The following is a 16,112-nucleotide window of genomic DNA, read 5'->3' on the forward strand; positions in this document are numbered from 1 at the left end:
TGTACCTCTTCCCAAGCAACTCCCCCTGCCCGGGAGTATTCTTTCCACATTTCTGCCAAGCCACATTCTCCACAGGACTCAAACATTTAGCTCTACTTTCTGCTTTTCCAGGAATCTTCCCAAATTTTCTCTTTCCCTCAACCCCCTTTATGTCCCCCATACCACCCACAGCCCACCACCACCACCATCTTGCTTTTATTCATGCTGTTTCTAATTATTTTCTCTACACTCCCCACCCCACAGACATCGGATGGAAAACTCTCCTTGGACAGGGCCATGGTAAACCCCAGTGCCTAAAGCTGGGCTCAGCCCACAATGGTTTCTCTAATAACACTGTTTAATGGACTCCCTGGTTGTTGGGGGAAAAAAATACCAAAGTGCCTTTCTGGGTCTCTTCGATCTGCATTATTTGCATTAAATTTCTGAGCCTAAGAGTCTCTGCAGATTCGCAGCATTTATTCTCCCTCTCTCTGTATATTTGTGCTGTATCGCTGCAACTAAATTAGGAGCAGCCTGAGGGTAGAGGTCAGACCGCAAGCATTTTCTGTGTTGCTCACAGAAACTACCCCAGTATGTTCACCCCCTAAATGCTAGAGAAGTCCTTGCTGAACCAAGTGGAATTTTCCTGCCTCGTACTTAGACTTTCATGATAAAACAATCAGGAGTTTTGCTGAATTTTCCACTATTTAACTGGCTATGTTGGGGTCATGTAGAAACAACCTTTGAAAACATAATGACCTTAGGGGAATCTATCTCTGAAGTCAAGCTTGGTCACTAGTCTGTGGGCAGACGCTGCTTACATTACTCACTTGTCTCTGTTCTTCCCAGGAGGAAGGGAAGCTTTTGAAGATGGTACAACTCTGGTTATCTATAAAGTTGAACTATGAAACCAGCCCAGTTGAACTTTACCTCTTACAAATTGACTAATTTTTTTTCCTATAATGAATTAAACTGATTAAAGAATGCCAAGCAGGGAAATTTTCCCAAGCAGGTCCAAGGATTCTCAAAGAAGACCATCACACTAGCTCTCAAAATCTTTTCCTGAACATCGACTAGCAGTTGGTACTTCTGATCCGATAGTGATAGGTGAGCATGGGGAGGTCTTACCATCTCAATGCACATGGCTCTAGCTTGAGGCTGTCTCACCAGTTTTGTTTGTTGAATAGATCAAGTGTGCTGAGGAATGCAGGCTGCAGAGATAGAGCTGATGATCACCAAAAATGCCATGTCTGGCTTTTGTCCCACCTAAGTGCCTTGCTCTTTCATCTGAGCAAGACATAAAGTTCTGCTGTTTGGATTGGCTTTGCCCTTGCTCCATGATTTCAGTTCCTTGTCTCTACTGCCCAATGTGTGGGCTCATTTCTGTCCTTTGAGCACCATTGTCTTTCTGACTTCAACAGTCGTCTAACAAACCTTGGTGATAGGGACTTTGTATCATTATTTACTTTTATAATTATATATGTCTTTCCCCTCCTCAATGCTTAAAGACATCAAATTGCGGTTGAAATAACTGCTTGGGGTAAAGCAGAGCAACAGCAACAAACCACTTCACTCCTCTGGGTGGAAACGTGCAGTTGTACCAAGAGGGATAAGGAAAAAACTGCTCATATTTGGAGAAAGGATTTGGAATAAAGGAGTGAGAACAGGCAGGCTACTTAGCATCTGACGCAAGAGATATGAGAGAGTCGCCCAGTGCATTAGTTGGAAAAGTAAGGCTAGGAAGCCAAGACCGGGATAGACCTTTAGTATGGTGTCCCAAAGATATGGGCTGACTTAGACTTTCTTTTTGGACTCTGGTTCCCTGTGGGGGTGGTAGCTGCACCTGGAACTTTTCCTGCCCTACCATCCTGGATGCAGGCCAGAACTTAGAAAATTGGCTTGTTGATGAACTTAATTTCAAGACCTTCTTAGTGTGAACTCCAAGTGGAGGGCTGATATGTATTCTCAATCACAATGGCGTTATCAGAATGATGCAGAGAGAGGCCAAGTGGGTAGTTCATTGGGGCTTTCACCCACACCAATGGTGGTGAAGCACCAAGGTCAGCTGGGCAAGTGGCCCTGTTCAGAGCTCCAGGAATTGTCATGGCTAAAATGCCTGTTACATTCCACAGTGGACATCTGTTGTTCTTGCATCCCAGCAAGCATCTCTCTACCTTTACTGGAACAACACCCTTATTTTCCTTTAAGAAACTATCTCCTATTCTTAGGGCATGTGAGGACCAGGTGAAGTCACATGGTCTACGTCTGGCCAATCAGTACATCCCATGATGCTGGACTAAGTGATTCAGGGACAGGTAAAATGCCAAAATTTGATCATTGAACATTTATCCTTGGAATGTTGATGATTGGGAAGTAAAAAAGGTCCCTGATGATACTGTTTGAGGACTTAGCTCCAGTCATGCCTGAACTTTTCAACTACATACCCCAAATAATTTTCTTATTTAGTTAAGCCAGTTGGAGTTGAGTTTCTGTCCTTGTCACCGAAAGAGTGACAAGTGTTTATATTAAACGCAGGTCACCAACATAGTCTGTTTCCTCCTCCACACTGATTTTCCTTCTCTTACGTAGCACTTAGCACATGGCTGCTGTTAGTAGGTGCTTCATACCTATAAGATGCATGAAAGAGAAAATGAACAAGAACTAGAAGCTACTGATTAAATTATAATTTTCCTGGTTCCAATGGTCTAGGAAGTGGAATCCAACTTCTTCTAAACCCACATTTTATTGTGGCTCCTGAGGGAGTTTTCCAGATTAAACCCAATCTCCAGTGGGCTTAAGGGAAGGTGGGTGGTCTCTGTCAGCTCTCTGTGGGAATTCCCTTTAAGTATCGGTTTCAGAATGTACAGCCAAATAGGCAATTGGATTAGGGAGGGCCAGCGATTTTCTCTGAATGCTACTGAAGACACCGGATGGAAGCAATTCATGCCAAAACATTTTTACTATCATCTTTCAGAGGCTAAGTTGACACCACAGATGATGATCCCTGAGTTGGGAGGGATGGATGGGCTTGGCCGTGATTTTTGGATATGCAACACATTTCAAGATTTGCAGTGTTGCGTTAAATTAACCTGTTGGAATGTGGCTTCCCCAGAGGACATTACCTTGAACTCCAGTAAGAGCAGTGCAGGAGATCCCCAACTTAAGGAATTGGTGATGTTCCAAAGGTCATTTCTATGTCTTGGCATTTCTATGAGATGATGAATTCCAGAATATTCTAAGATCCAATATTGTAAATGGTTATTAGCTTCCTAAGATAATGCATTGCTTCTCAATGAAGCCTTATCTGCTTATTCTAATCAAGAGTAACTTTTCTTTCTTCTTCCATGTCACACAAACATTATAGGGGTTTTATTGATTTTCTGTTGTTGTTTTAATTGTATATTCAAGTAACTGCACTATCGGGCAACATTTTGCTATTTCCCTCATTAAACCCAACAAATTGAAGCAGAGGCAACAAGTTGCACATTGTTCTATTCCTCAAATTGTTTACAGTGTGTCTCACATAGTAGGTGCTTAATAAATGCCTGTTCAATGAATGCCGAACATTTCACCAATTATATCATATTTCCTCTGTGGAAAACATAGCTCCTGGGTTCCAACCTGTGGTTAGAAGATGAATAGCCCCTCTTCCGTCTAATCAGTTTTTTCTTGACATTTATTCTTTGAATAATTACTGTGTGTTTTCCTAAATGTCATGCACTATTCTAGCACTTGGGGGCCAAAAAGCAAACAAGAGAGATGTGGTCCTTGCCTTTAAGGGGATTACAGTTTTGAATCACCCAACAGTAGGCAACAGGTCCTGGGATGGCTAAATTCTTCTCAGGTCTGATCAAACTGAACCCCAGAGTATAATGTGACTTGCCCAAGGCCTTATGGTGAATGAGAGGAAATTATTCTCTGACAATGTCATTATTGGCTTTCAGCCAAGCTTCTCTCCTCCCTGAAAAGTTCTCCAACATTCTTTAGAGGCTCCATTAGGCCTTAGCCAAGACTAACTCTCAAGAGTCATTTATTTTCCTATTTCCCATTTATTTGGAAATATTTACCCCTCACCTTTCTATTGAATTGATGCATTTGAATTATGATATTGGTGAAGAATATTGACTATACTATGGACTGCAAGAAGAACAAACAAATCTGTCTTGGAAGAGGTATAGCCAGAATACTCCTTAAAAGTGAAGTTGGCAAGACTTCGTCTCATGTACTTTGGACAAGTGATCAGGAGGGACCAGTGCCTGGAGGATATAATGCTTGGTAAAGTAGAGGGTCAGCAAAAAAGAGGAAAACCCTTAACGTGATGGATTGGCACAGTGGCTGCAACAATGGGCTCAAACATCGCAACAATTGTGAGGATAGCACAGGACTGGGCAGTGTTTCATTCTGTTGTACGTAGGTATCTATGAGTCAGAACCAACTCAATGGCACCTAACAATAACAATAACATTTCTCTAATCAGGAAGTCATTGTTAACCTTGCCCCCTAAGAGCCTGGTAATGAGTACTCTCCAGAGGGAAAATAAAGACACAACTCAGTCAGAATCTCAGAAGCTCTGCATGGGACATGGGATGTCCCATGGGATGCTTCCTTAAAGGAGCAGCTATTAAGATTGCCTCACCTCAGTCACGCATGAACCCGGCCTGCAGGCAGCCTCAAAACTCTTCTTGACCTGGAACTATGACCACCATCCCGGCTCCATTTTCATTTTTCTGAGACTCTGTCCTCCCCTTGCCCCCATGTTCCTCTCATCTCACCAGGCACAGGGAATAGCCAGTTGTTTCCTTAGCCTACTTAGCGACAGATCAGAAAGTCCTATGAAAATCTAGCACAGGGGGAATGGACAATGAAAAATGGAGAACAGAGGGTATTTAGCTTCTTTCTAGCTGATTTTCTTTGTCTACTCCCCAGTTCCTGCTATGCACTGGTTTAATGAAAGAGAGTGAGTACAGTATCATGGAATTGTCCACGCCCTGAAGGTATCAAGGGATGTTGCTCCCTTAGGACCTTTAGGAATTTCAGCCTGAATCTAGTTAACCCTAGAGCAGACCATTTGAATTTGGAGCTGTGTGCAAAGGACAGCACTTATAGATGAGATCAAGTCCATGATGACTCTGGGTGATCATCCCTGGGGATATACAATTATCTTAACTAGAACTGTGTTGGCTTCAAGGTCAAAAACTTAATTTTTCTCAGTGCCTTAGCCTGGGGTCCCTGGGAAGCAAGTGTGAGACAGAATTTGAGTACCAATAGTTTCTTTGGGAGTGTGATCCCAGGGAGCTGGAGAACAAGACAGGGGGAAAGAAATACAGAAGGATAGAAGGCAGTTCAAGGATGTGTTAAAGAGTTGGCCACTACTAAGGTGACTGGTGCTTGACATTCCTGGAATGTTCTAAAGAATCTTATATAGTATGTCTCAGAAGCATCTACTTAGGGTACAAAATGAGGAAGAATTAATCCATTACCTTTCATTCCTCTTTGGTCAAAAGTGGTCCTACATACATTAACCTTCCCACACTTCCAGCATACACACACTCCAGCGCAATGCAGGTTCGTCTGTTGTCCCACCCCACAGCAACAAGGGAGAATATGAGAGGTATAAAGCTCAGGGCTGAGGTGAGGCATGGCCCATTTTGGCTGACAAAGTCAGTCAAAACCTTCATGGAGTTGATTCGCACAGTAACGGTTGGAGAAAGAATAGAGGATTTTGGAATGGTGCACAAGGAGTATCCAATATACTTTGGGACAATGCAAAGGATATACCATTTTGTGTAGCCTCGCTTCTAATTTTGGTAAGAATGACATCTTACAAGTCAATGCCTGCCTTCCACTGTAGCAGCTGAAAGTACCAACACCCTTGAAGCTGAGAAGGCTGTGAAAACAAATGAGGACATCTGAGGCGACATTTTAGCAATTAGATGGAGGACCTACCCCAGACCCAGATGTAAAGCCAGAGCCACGGAAAATAAGAACCACCCAGATAACATTCTGGTGTCAGAAATTTAGCCAGGTCTCAGGTAAAACAGGAAAGAAGAATCATTTATCTCTCCTGGCTATTCTGCTCAACAATTTCACTGTCTGTTGTCTCCTGACAGGCTTCCTTTGCTAGCTGATCTTGCATGAGTCCCCTTCCCCATTTCTTACAGGGCTGTTCACTTAGGTTTAGGGCCCACACTACCTTCCCTCTATGGCTGTCAGCATTAACCCCTGATACAGAGATTCTGATCGGTCCACTTATTATGTTGAATCAAGCCATAAGTCTTTCTCCAGCTCATAGATTGGCTGTCCCTGGCTCAGGGGTCCATTCTGGTCCAATCAGTTGTGTTTGGGGTTGAGGTCAGAAAGCATATATAAAACATAGGCACATGGAGAATAGAAGTTGGGAGTAGAGATTCCCCAGAAGAGAGGGCAGAGAGACACAATGGAATATTTCAGTAAAGTATTTGTGACTGGATGTTATGGTCTAGACCAGGAGTCAAGAGACACGAGCTCAAGGTATGCTTTGGTCACGTAGACTATGTGACCCCAGAAAAATCAGGCAGCTTCTTCAGTCTTCAAATTCTTCACATATAAAAGAAGGGACATGCAGCAGAAGATCTCTAAAACTCCTCCCAGTTCTAGGAGTTGCAGGACTCATTCAGGACCAAACTCATCCTCACATAGTGGAGGCAAAGTTGTGTGGTCACAATTTTGGCCTTTCAGGTAGGTGGGTTATCAGAAGCCTAGGGCGGTGCTAGAGACATCATCTTTCCCCAGGAGAGCTCCCTGGTAGAAGTCCACCAGCAGCCCTTCATCCAATTCTCCATAACACATAAGAGCACACTCTTTCCTTCTCTGTTCCTTCTTAGGGGCATAAGCAAACTGTGGGCAGCTCTGTTATCAGTAATGCAGGAGGACTTCAGGACCCTCAGCCTAAGTACAAGTGTCCCCAGCTTTTATCTTCACTCTGAAAAAAATGTGTTCATCTGCTACTTTTACATGCTTACTCCCATTTGGCCTTCGGTAAAAGTAGGGTCAGAGGAATGAGGCCTCTTAAAAGAGGTGGGGGCCACGGCGCTGGTGGGAAAACACACTTAGAAAGGTGAGTCAGTTCTTTCCAGGTGGGTAGTTTAAGTGACTAGCTTGATATGGTTCTTTCATACCTGTGTCAGTCGATCTCCATCCTTCCTTCTCTTTTGGGCTGATATTAGTTGAATCGAAGCAATCACTGTCACTGTTTTCAGATTGTAATTTTAAACACCTCTCAATGATTTCAAGTAGGAATGGGCCCTCTTTCCATTCATCCCGGTGCTGCTAAAGAAAGTCTTGATGAGGTCGCAGCATTCAACAATACATTTCTCACTAGGAAATTTCTCTTTTAGGAAACAGCAGCATAGAAGTGACCCCAATAAAAGCAGCACATCCCTCAATTTATAAAAACAGAAGTTGCTCCTTCTTCAGGGAAAGATATGCCCTTGGTCACTAAGTCTAGTGTCTAAGTAATATAACCTTAAACAGTAGAAGACCATTCTAGGGCCTATCCACAGGCTGTTTTCCTGTTGAGTCAGGTTATGTTTTCCTTTTCTGAACTCTCCTAAGGTTGCAGGGAGGGGGGGAACCACTTATTATGCCCCTTACAAAAACTCCCAAGGCTAGAACCACAGTGTGCTCTTGTTTCTGAGCCAGGGTTTATACTCACCCATGTAGGTGGAGAGATCCATTTGTTCCTCAGTCATCTCTGCCTTTTCTAACACTGTTCATGAAGTTTCTCAGCCACTTCAAGTCAGATAACTGAGTCAGGGTAACAATCTCTCTTCTAGAAAATCCAAACCTGTGGCGAAAGAACTCAGTTGCTTGCACCTGCTAGGTGCTAGTACTTCAGGTGGCGCAGATTCCCTCTTGTTAATAGTCCTGGAAGATCCACCTGGCCCCACAAGAGGCCTGTATGGACAACAGCCACTTCCTTCAAGGGCACGGTGTCTGCTGACTTTCTGCCTCCAGAACATTTCTGGGAAGAAGTGGTTACCAAAAGTCATGAGGGTCTCTGTGAATGGTACCACCCCTAGGTTCAGGTTGTCCTTGATTTTTCCACCGTATGTGAGAAATAAGGGGAGAGGCTGCCTGGAAATAGGTGTGATGGGCTGCCTGACTAAACAGATGGGCAGGGATTGGGGTGAGGTGACAGGAAGCAGTCAACATTGCCTCTGTTTTCACTCTACCCACAATTCTGGCTGAAGAGACAATATTGTCCCTGGCAGAGACAAGTATAAGACTTGGGAGGGTCTTGGATATCAAGTCCATCTTCTCATTATACTGATATGACCCTGAGGCCCAGAGAAGGGAAGTGACCTTCCCAGAATACGAATTCGTGGCAGAGCCTGGCTTAGAGCCCAGGTCCAGCTTGGGCATGGAGTTCTGTTAGACTACGTTGCCTTCTGCATCACAAGTCCTGCTCCCAAAGAAGAACAAGGGCCTGAAGCACAAAGCAGTTTCAGGAAGATTCTTTCCAGCTGTTGACTCTTTGTTGACACTGATCAGACAATGGTCTTCCCCTAACATGCACTGCTTACAGGCCTTCAGGGCCAGGATGCTAAGACCAAGTTTGAGGGCCATTTCCTCAGCTTTTTTTTTTTCTTTATACCATTCTCCCTCTCTCCATCCATGGTCATCCTTCCCCAGGCATAGGAGTACTCCATCGTAGAAGATAAGGAGACTCAGTGGCAGAGGCATTGCAGTGATGTGGCATACTGGGCATTGCTCTGAAAAAAATTTGCCCATTTCACAATTCTGTTAAGCATAGACCATAATTTTCATCCTAATTTTCACCTTCTTCTCCCTACCTTCCCTGCCCTTGATAGTACCTATAGAGTTGCTTTGATGATACCTCATTACTTTTTGTTTTCTACCTTGTAAAATGGACCCTATCTTCAAGGTGTTGTGAAATCCTTACCCAGCCTTCTCTTTCCCAAACCAAGCCAAAAAGTATTAAAAGAGAGAATAGCATGTACAAGAGAGAACCTTTAATAAAAACATGGTAGAACTTGAGATAATCTTAGATAATGTCCTATCCAACTCCTTATTCTATTGATGGCTTCAAACAATAGAGATTTATTCTTTCACAGATGTAGAGGGTAGAGGCCTGAAATAAAGTGTCACCATCCTCCTTCTGAAGACTCTAAGGGAAGATCCTTTCTTGCCTTCTTCTAGCTTCTGATGGTAGGTGGCAATCCTTGGCATTCCCTGGGTTGTGGCTGCATCACTCCAATTTCTGCCTCCATCATCACATGGTGTTTTTCCTGTGTTTCTGTGTCTCTTATAAGAATATCAGCGATTGAATTTAGGGCCCCTTCTCATCCTGTAATTTTTTTTTCTCATCCTGTATAACCTCATGTTAGCTTGATTACATCTGTAAAGCTCCTCTTTCCAAATAAGGTCACATTCACAAGTACCAGGGGTTAAGGCTTCAACATTTCTTTTTGAGGAACGTAATCCAACCCGGACAACCATCTAAGTTCTCATGTAATTAGCAGAAGGTAATAGTAGCTTTGAGCACAAAATGAAGTATTTTCAACATAAGAGAGACAATGTGTTTCTAGCAATGTGTTTCTGAGAAGAGGAAGTACTAACCATATAATAGAAGGTCATTGGATATTAGGTGGCTATATTCACATTTTAATAAATTCTAAAATGTCTCTCTCATTTTCTCTGACATCGTACTATATGGTCATTTTTATACCACAAACATGTTGCAGTGGATATCAGTTATAGGTCTCTAAATGACACCAAGATTGAAAGATTTCATTCTTAATGCTCTTTAGTTTGAAAACATGATATAATTATTTAAAAAAAATTTTTTTGGAGGCATGATGTGGGCCAACTAAGAGTTACCATAAGAACCTATTGTTCCTAGCAAATGAGTCAGCTGAGATGGAAACATTAATTTCCCTGATGTATCATTATCACTCTGAACGGAAAGTATTAACCTAGGGGTTGGCACGTGTTATTACAAAGGAGGCCCTGACGCCACCTGATTGGCTTAGTCAAGATTTCCCCAGTTGACATCTGAGCATCTTCCTAGCTCTTAGTCACTCACCCACCAGCATTTAGCTCTTTCTTCATTTGACCTCCTATCTGAGACGGATGTATCTAATTTGAAGCAGAAAGTCAATTTACTATTTTAGCTGAAGAAATGCAACTACCAAGACAACCAATATTTCTGTCTCTGCATAACCAGGAAACCATTTCTGTCTCAACATAACCATAGTAGTTTAAGATGTGCCCAGAGTTGTTCTAAGAATTATAGGGGATTGACAGAAACACAAGGCATGGTATCTTGCACAAAGATCTGGATGTTCAATGTAGCAGATGAAGACATTAAAATTGCAAGAGTTAAATGGTAATTATGGTACCTAACCATTTGAGGACTGTTGCAAGGAAATACAAAAGAAGGGTGACATTTCAGGGGATTTAGAAAGCTAAATGGTTCACAAAGAAAGTGAACTTTAGATTGGGTCTTTGAGAAGAGCAGACCATGGAGAATGGTGGTTGTAAGGGACAAGAAGCATGAGATGTGGAAGGTTGAGTAACTGCTCTGCCATGTAAGATGGGCAGGATAAGCCTTACTGAAGAAGCTGAAAACTTGATCTTCTAGCCCTGAAGTTTCCTATAGGTATCTGAGGAGTTATGAGGGCACCCCAGGAGCCTGCATGCCTGATTACCAATCACTGTCAGATTATAACAACAGCCCTTCCCTAGGCAAACCAACACTATGATGCAAACAGAACCAACATTCTGGTCTCCTGGCCTTCCAATCTCTTCCTCTGCTTCCCAGCTCTCTTGGAACCTCACTGGAGCCTGGTGCCAGCCAACTGGGCTAGCGTGGATTAGGTGAGGAAGGGCCCTACCTAATACAAGAGGGTGGCATGGTTGGACATGAGGACACTGGGCCTGAATGCTCTCACAGACTTCTTACCAAACTATATAAGCAGCTCCAAAAAGTCCCCATGGATTCACTCAAAACGCAGTAAAATATTTAAAAAAAAAAAAAAAAAAGTCCCATGGGGATGGAGTGAGGAGTTAGGGGCTTGGGCACCAAGAGTTGCCACTAATCCTTCATTTGTTTCCTCTAAAACCAGGGCCAGCAGCCCAAATAAACATGGCACCCCACTGAGATGGTTCCTCAGTCAAATGGCTCTCTGCAGATTGACTCAAAGTCGCCTGAACAGGACAGCCTTTCCCTAATAGGTTTTCCAGAGCTGATCTATCATTCTGCCCAGAGAAGTGGAGAGTGAAAAATAGATCAGGTGCCACCTGACTGTGACTTCCCTGGAGATGGGAGCAGGTGAAGGAGAGAAGGACAGAGAAGGGGTGTCAGCGATGCCGGAAGGCAGTGAGATTCCGGGTTCAGACGGGAAGGGTGAGACACTGACGTGGGGAAAAGCTGGCCATGCCTGTCTCCAGGCAGGGCCCTTTCTGGGCACTGGGCAAGACTCGTGGCTTTGGGAGCTGCCCCAGGCTGGCAATAGTGCCAGCACTCCATTCGCCTTGTGAAATGTATTAATTAGTGAGTGGTTTTGGCCCAGAGAGGGTTGCTGTGGCTTCAGATGGATATAGCAGAAAAGCAGCCAGTCCACTGACAGATGTCTCTGACAAATCTCAGAAGCACTTAGGCCGCGGTGCGCCAGAGAAGAGCTTCCACTGGAGAGAGGATGAGACCCTGCAAGGTGAAAATTCAGACAGCTGTACGTTTTGTACAAATCTACCATCCAGGGCAGCATAAACACAAATACAAGCCCGACGATACCTGTGCTGTGGATAAGTAAGATTAATGGAAACAAACAAACAAAAACCCTGCAAATAGCTGCTAACCAAAAGGTTGGTTAGTCGAGGCCACAGAGAGATGCCTCAGAAGAAAGCCCGGGTGATTTACTTCCAAAAAATGAGCCACTGAAAACCCTACGAAGCACAATCCTACTCTGACACACACAAGGTTGCCGCGAGTCAGCGTCAACTCCATGGCAGCTGGCTTTCAGCTTCTACTGCTTTCTGCTCTCACTTTCTTTTCTAAAATGGCTGTGGAAACATGTGGGAGGATCTTCGAGAGCAAGTCCCTTAGCATGGCACGTCAGAGCTAGAAGAAGTCTTCGAGATCTCCTGGTCTCACTTTAACCGTCAGACAGCAAGCCGAGGTCCAGAGAGACAAATAGATTTTCCTAGGCCACGTGGCGGGTTAATGGCAGAGCGGAGGGAGAGGAAAACGAGTCTTTTCACTCTCAGTCCAGGCTTCTTCCTTCCACCTCACATGTGATGCAAGAAATATTTTTAAATCTACCTGCCCAGCAGGGCTAGTAAAAAAAGCGATCTTCTGAATAAGGAGGGTAGAATCCCAGGACCTGCTGGTCTGACTGTGTACCCAGACTTCACAGCCATGGCTGAGAGGTCAGACCACCTTCCCCACCGGCAGAGGTAGGTTCCAACTGGGCTCTCCCTGGGTCTCATTGCTGACACGCCTCAAGACACTCTGCCTTCAACTTTTCTTCCCTTAACTCAGTCCAGCTCAAGCTCATAAATCCTGCCAATGGCTCTGGCAGGGTCTTTATGAGTGAGAGTAAAGGTTGAAAGAAAGGTAGGGAATTAAGTTGTAAGGAGGGAAAAAGAGAAGAGAGAAAGAAAGAGAACGAAAAGGCGATTAATAGAATGTTTAATACATGCCAGGCCCAGTAGTGCTAGTTATTTCATTTAATCCTCAGAATCGCTCTGTGATTATCCATTTGCTTACAGCTGTAGTTGCATAATTTACACACGAGCACACAGCCAGCAAGCGGCAGAGAAGGAATTACATCAGGTGCGTTTGGCTCATCACATGCTCCTCACTCTAGAAAATAAAACCAGTTGCCATTCAGTTGACTCTGACTCATGGTGGCCCCATGTGTGTCAGAATAGAACTTCACTCCATGAGGTTTTCAGTGGCTGAAAACAGAAGCAGATTGCCAGGCCTTTTTTCCAAGGTGCTTCCCGGTGGACTCGAACCTCCAACCTTTTGGTTAGTAGACAAGTGCACTAACCATTTGCACCACTCAGGAATTCCTATAAAAACAGATAAAAACAAATCTGTTGTCCTTGAGTCGATTCTGACTAATAGCAACCCTGTAGGAGAGAGGAGAACTGCCCCATAGGGTTGCCAAGGAGCAGTTAGCTGGTGGATTCAAACTGCTGATATTTTGTTTACCAGCCAAGCTCTTAACCACTGGGCAAATATGGTGTCTGTGTAGCATAGAGAAAAAAGGGGGCAAAGAGGAAGAATGGTTTGGGGATGGGAACAAGGTAGAGAGAGGGCTGTGGAAGAGAGGTGAGGGGTTTGGAGGGACCCTGGGTCCTGATGCTGACCTTATCTTGATATCATTCCTTCCTCTATTGCACAAGCATTTATCACAAGTCTACTACGAACCAGACTCTGTGCTAGGCGTGGGGGTACAGTAGAGATTGGGAGAGTTGAGTTCCCTACCCTGACAGACCACTTCCATGGTTGTGAGAGGAATTCACCAATACCATAGCCTCGGTTGAAGAAATAAGAGAACGTCAAGTCAGGATAAGTGCTCTGAAGAAAGCCAGACAGGACAATAGGCCACAGAAGATCTTTTGACAGGGAATAGGGGACACCTTAGCAAAGATGTTTGAGTGGTTGAGAAGGTCCCCTCTGAAGGGGTAGCATTTGATCTGAGACATGAATCACCAGTTACTGGACATGTGAAGAATTTTCTCGAAAATGGACAGCACTGTTTATCCTGACCTTATTGCTAGCTGTGTGACCAATTCAGGCTGATTAACTTGAGCAGTGGCACACCAATATGTTGGGGGTGGGAGCTGAGACTGGCTTTCCTCGGGCGTGGGCTGTAAAGGTCTGTATTTAAAAACAATATTCAAACCAAATTCAGTCACTTTGCATTTTATTATCAGCATTTCTAACAACGTCAGTGATAAAATACCGCTCCTTGTGGGGCAGACCTAGGCAGTCCTTGGGTGGTGCAAATGGCTAACCTTCAGTTGTTACCAGAAAAGCTGGAGGTTCAAGTGCACTCACGAGCATCATGGAAGAAAGGTCTGGCCATCTACTTCTGAAAAAATCAGCCATTGAAAACCCTACGGAGCACAGTTCTACTCTGACACACATGAGGTTGCCATGAGTTGAAATCGACTCAACAGCACTGGTGGGGTGGACCAGTCCCGACCCACCCCTCGGCACACCATTGCCTGACTGTGCCTCCCTTTCCTCCCTCAAAGATTGGAGAAAGTGATGCCTACCTCCAGGGACAAGCCCAGGGAGCAGGACCTGGTACTCAGGGCTGCTCTTGAATCTTTGGCAGGGCAAATCATTTTAGGAGACGCTAACCACTAGGTCCCTCTCTATTCTTGAAGTGATGATTCACTTAAGGCCATTGAACCTTATGGACCCTCCGGAATCACCCCAAAACTCTGACCAGTGCCTGGAGAAAGACAATCCACAGAACTGCCTGGTCCCTTTGGCCCATGGCCGCAGCCCACCTGCCTGTACTTCCTTCTTGGGGTAATGGTCGTGAGAAGAGTTTCCCGTTCATGAAAGGAAGTCTGTATTTTCTCTCTTTGGATGTCAGTGTAACCAGCCTGTGGTAAAGGTCAGTTGCATCAGTCTCTTAAATGGCAATTAAGCTATTGTCTGAGCAGACCAGAGGCATCTGGAACATAGGCTCTGCTCAAACCTTGGGACCTGGGAGAGGCTGGGAAAAGAAGAGCAAGGAGGGGGGCACAGGGGACAGGACGTGGTTTCAGGGAACTGAGTGGAAAACTCTGAACTGTAAAAGCAGATGCGTCAGCAGACAAGGGGGGTCATTTCACTAAAGCCTCAGTGAGGTGGGAAAAATACCAGGCTTTGCCCATTGCCTACAGTCAGGCTCTCCTCCCTCCATAGTCCTCCCTCCCCCTAGTTTTCTCTCTCCCTAAATCCTCCTCTCCTTTATTATCTTTCTCTTCCTCACTGTCTTGCTCTCTCTCCCTCAATTCCTCTCTTCCTCAGTGTCTCCCCCTCTCTCATTCTGTTTACCTCTCTTTTGTTCTGTCTCCCTTTCCTTATCTCTCTTTTCTTCCCTCTCTCTGCCTCATTTTCTCTCACATTTTCTTCCTCACATTCACTTCATACAGCACTGACCTGAGAGTCTGACAAACTGGGTTGACATTCAGCTGTACCACTTTCTTAGCTCTGGATCATGGACAAGTTCCCCGAGATTTGGTTCTCCTCAACTAAAAATGAAGAAAATAGTAATTAGCTCAAATAGTAGTTGGGAGAAATCAAACAGTTAACATTTAAAAAACACGAAACCCGTAGCAGATGCTTGACTGATGATCGTTTCCTTTGCTAATGAGGCACAGGGAAGTCTTAGCACAGTGCTCGGCACCCAGTGAACATTCAATACAGCGTCACAAGATTCTCACAATGGAGTTAGTAGTGTTGTCTCCATTTTATGGGTAGGAAAACAGAGGCTCAAAGAAGTTAAGTAACTTGGTGTCCAGAGTTAGCTATACTGCAAAGATTAAGGGCAAGATCTACACAATATCTACAAGGAGTATGGCCAACTACAAAGTTAGAAGGAGCAATACCCAAGGCTACCCTCTCTTTTGACACCAACTGCAAGTTTAGGGAATTCCCAAAACCACCCTCAGCTTCAGCAATTCTGCAGAAGTTCTCATAGAACTCACTAAAAGCTTTTATATTCATGGTTACAGTTTATTACAAGGAAAGGATACAAATTAAAACCAGCCAAAGAGACACATGGGGCAGAGTCTGGAGGATTCCACACATCAAGTTTCTGTGGTCCTTTCCCACAGAATGAGGCTGTACTGCCCTCCCAATATCAGCGTGTGACAATATATAAGGTGTATTGCCAAGCAGGGAAGCCTACTGGAACTGGAGTGTCTAGATATTTTATTGGAACTTTATTACATAGGCATGATTGATTGATTGGTTTCCTCCATGGTTTATCTCAGTCTCCCGGTCGACTGATACCATAAGACCCAAAGCCCCCACCCTAAATCACATGGTTGGTCATTCTGGCTTGGTCAGCTTCACCCTAGGATCCCATGTGGCCAGCCCCCACTCTAAACATAGA

General features: G+C 44.4%; 2 long non-coding RNA genes across 3 annotated transcripts in view; both read right to left on the reverse strand.

Moving 5' to 3' along the window:
* Positions 1 to 7,266, reverse strand: part of LOC126078081 (uncharacterized) — a 49,147-nt gene extending 41,881 nt beyond the window's left edge. The window contains exon 1 of the long non-coding RNA XR_007517959.1: positions 7,137 to 7,266. This is a non-coding gene — a long non-coding RNA (uncharacterized LOC126078081). The remainder of the gene's footprint in view (positions 1 to 7,136) is intronic.
* A 4,377-nt stretch (positions 7,267 to 11,643) lies between these two features.
* LOC126078079 (uncharacterized) overlaps positions 11,644 to 16,112 on the reverse strand; it is a 470,413-nt gene continuing 465,944 nt past the window's right edge. For both annotated transcript variants that reach the window (XR_007517957.1, XR_007517956.1), the window contains 2 exons: positions 15,155 to 15,246; positions 11,644 to 11,689 (listed from right to left, as the gene is read on the reverse strand). This is a non-coding gene — a long non-coding RNA (uncharacterized LOC126078079). The remainder of the gene's footprint in view (positions 11,690 to 15,154; positions 15,247 to 16,112) is intronic.

The sequence above is a fragment of the Elephas maximus genome, chromosome 6 (genome assembly GCF_024166365.1).
Source record: "Elephas maximus indicus isolate mEleMax1 chromosome 6, mEleMax1 primary haplotype, whole genome shotgun sequence".
Lineage (NCBI taxonomy): Eukaryota > Metazoa > Chordata > Mammalia > Proboscidea > Elephantidae > Elephas > Elephas maximus.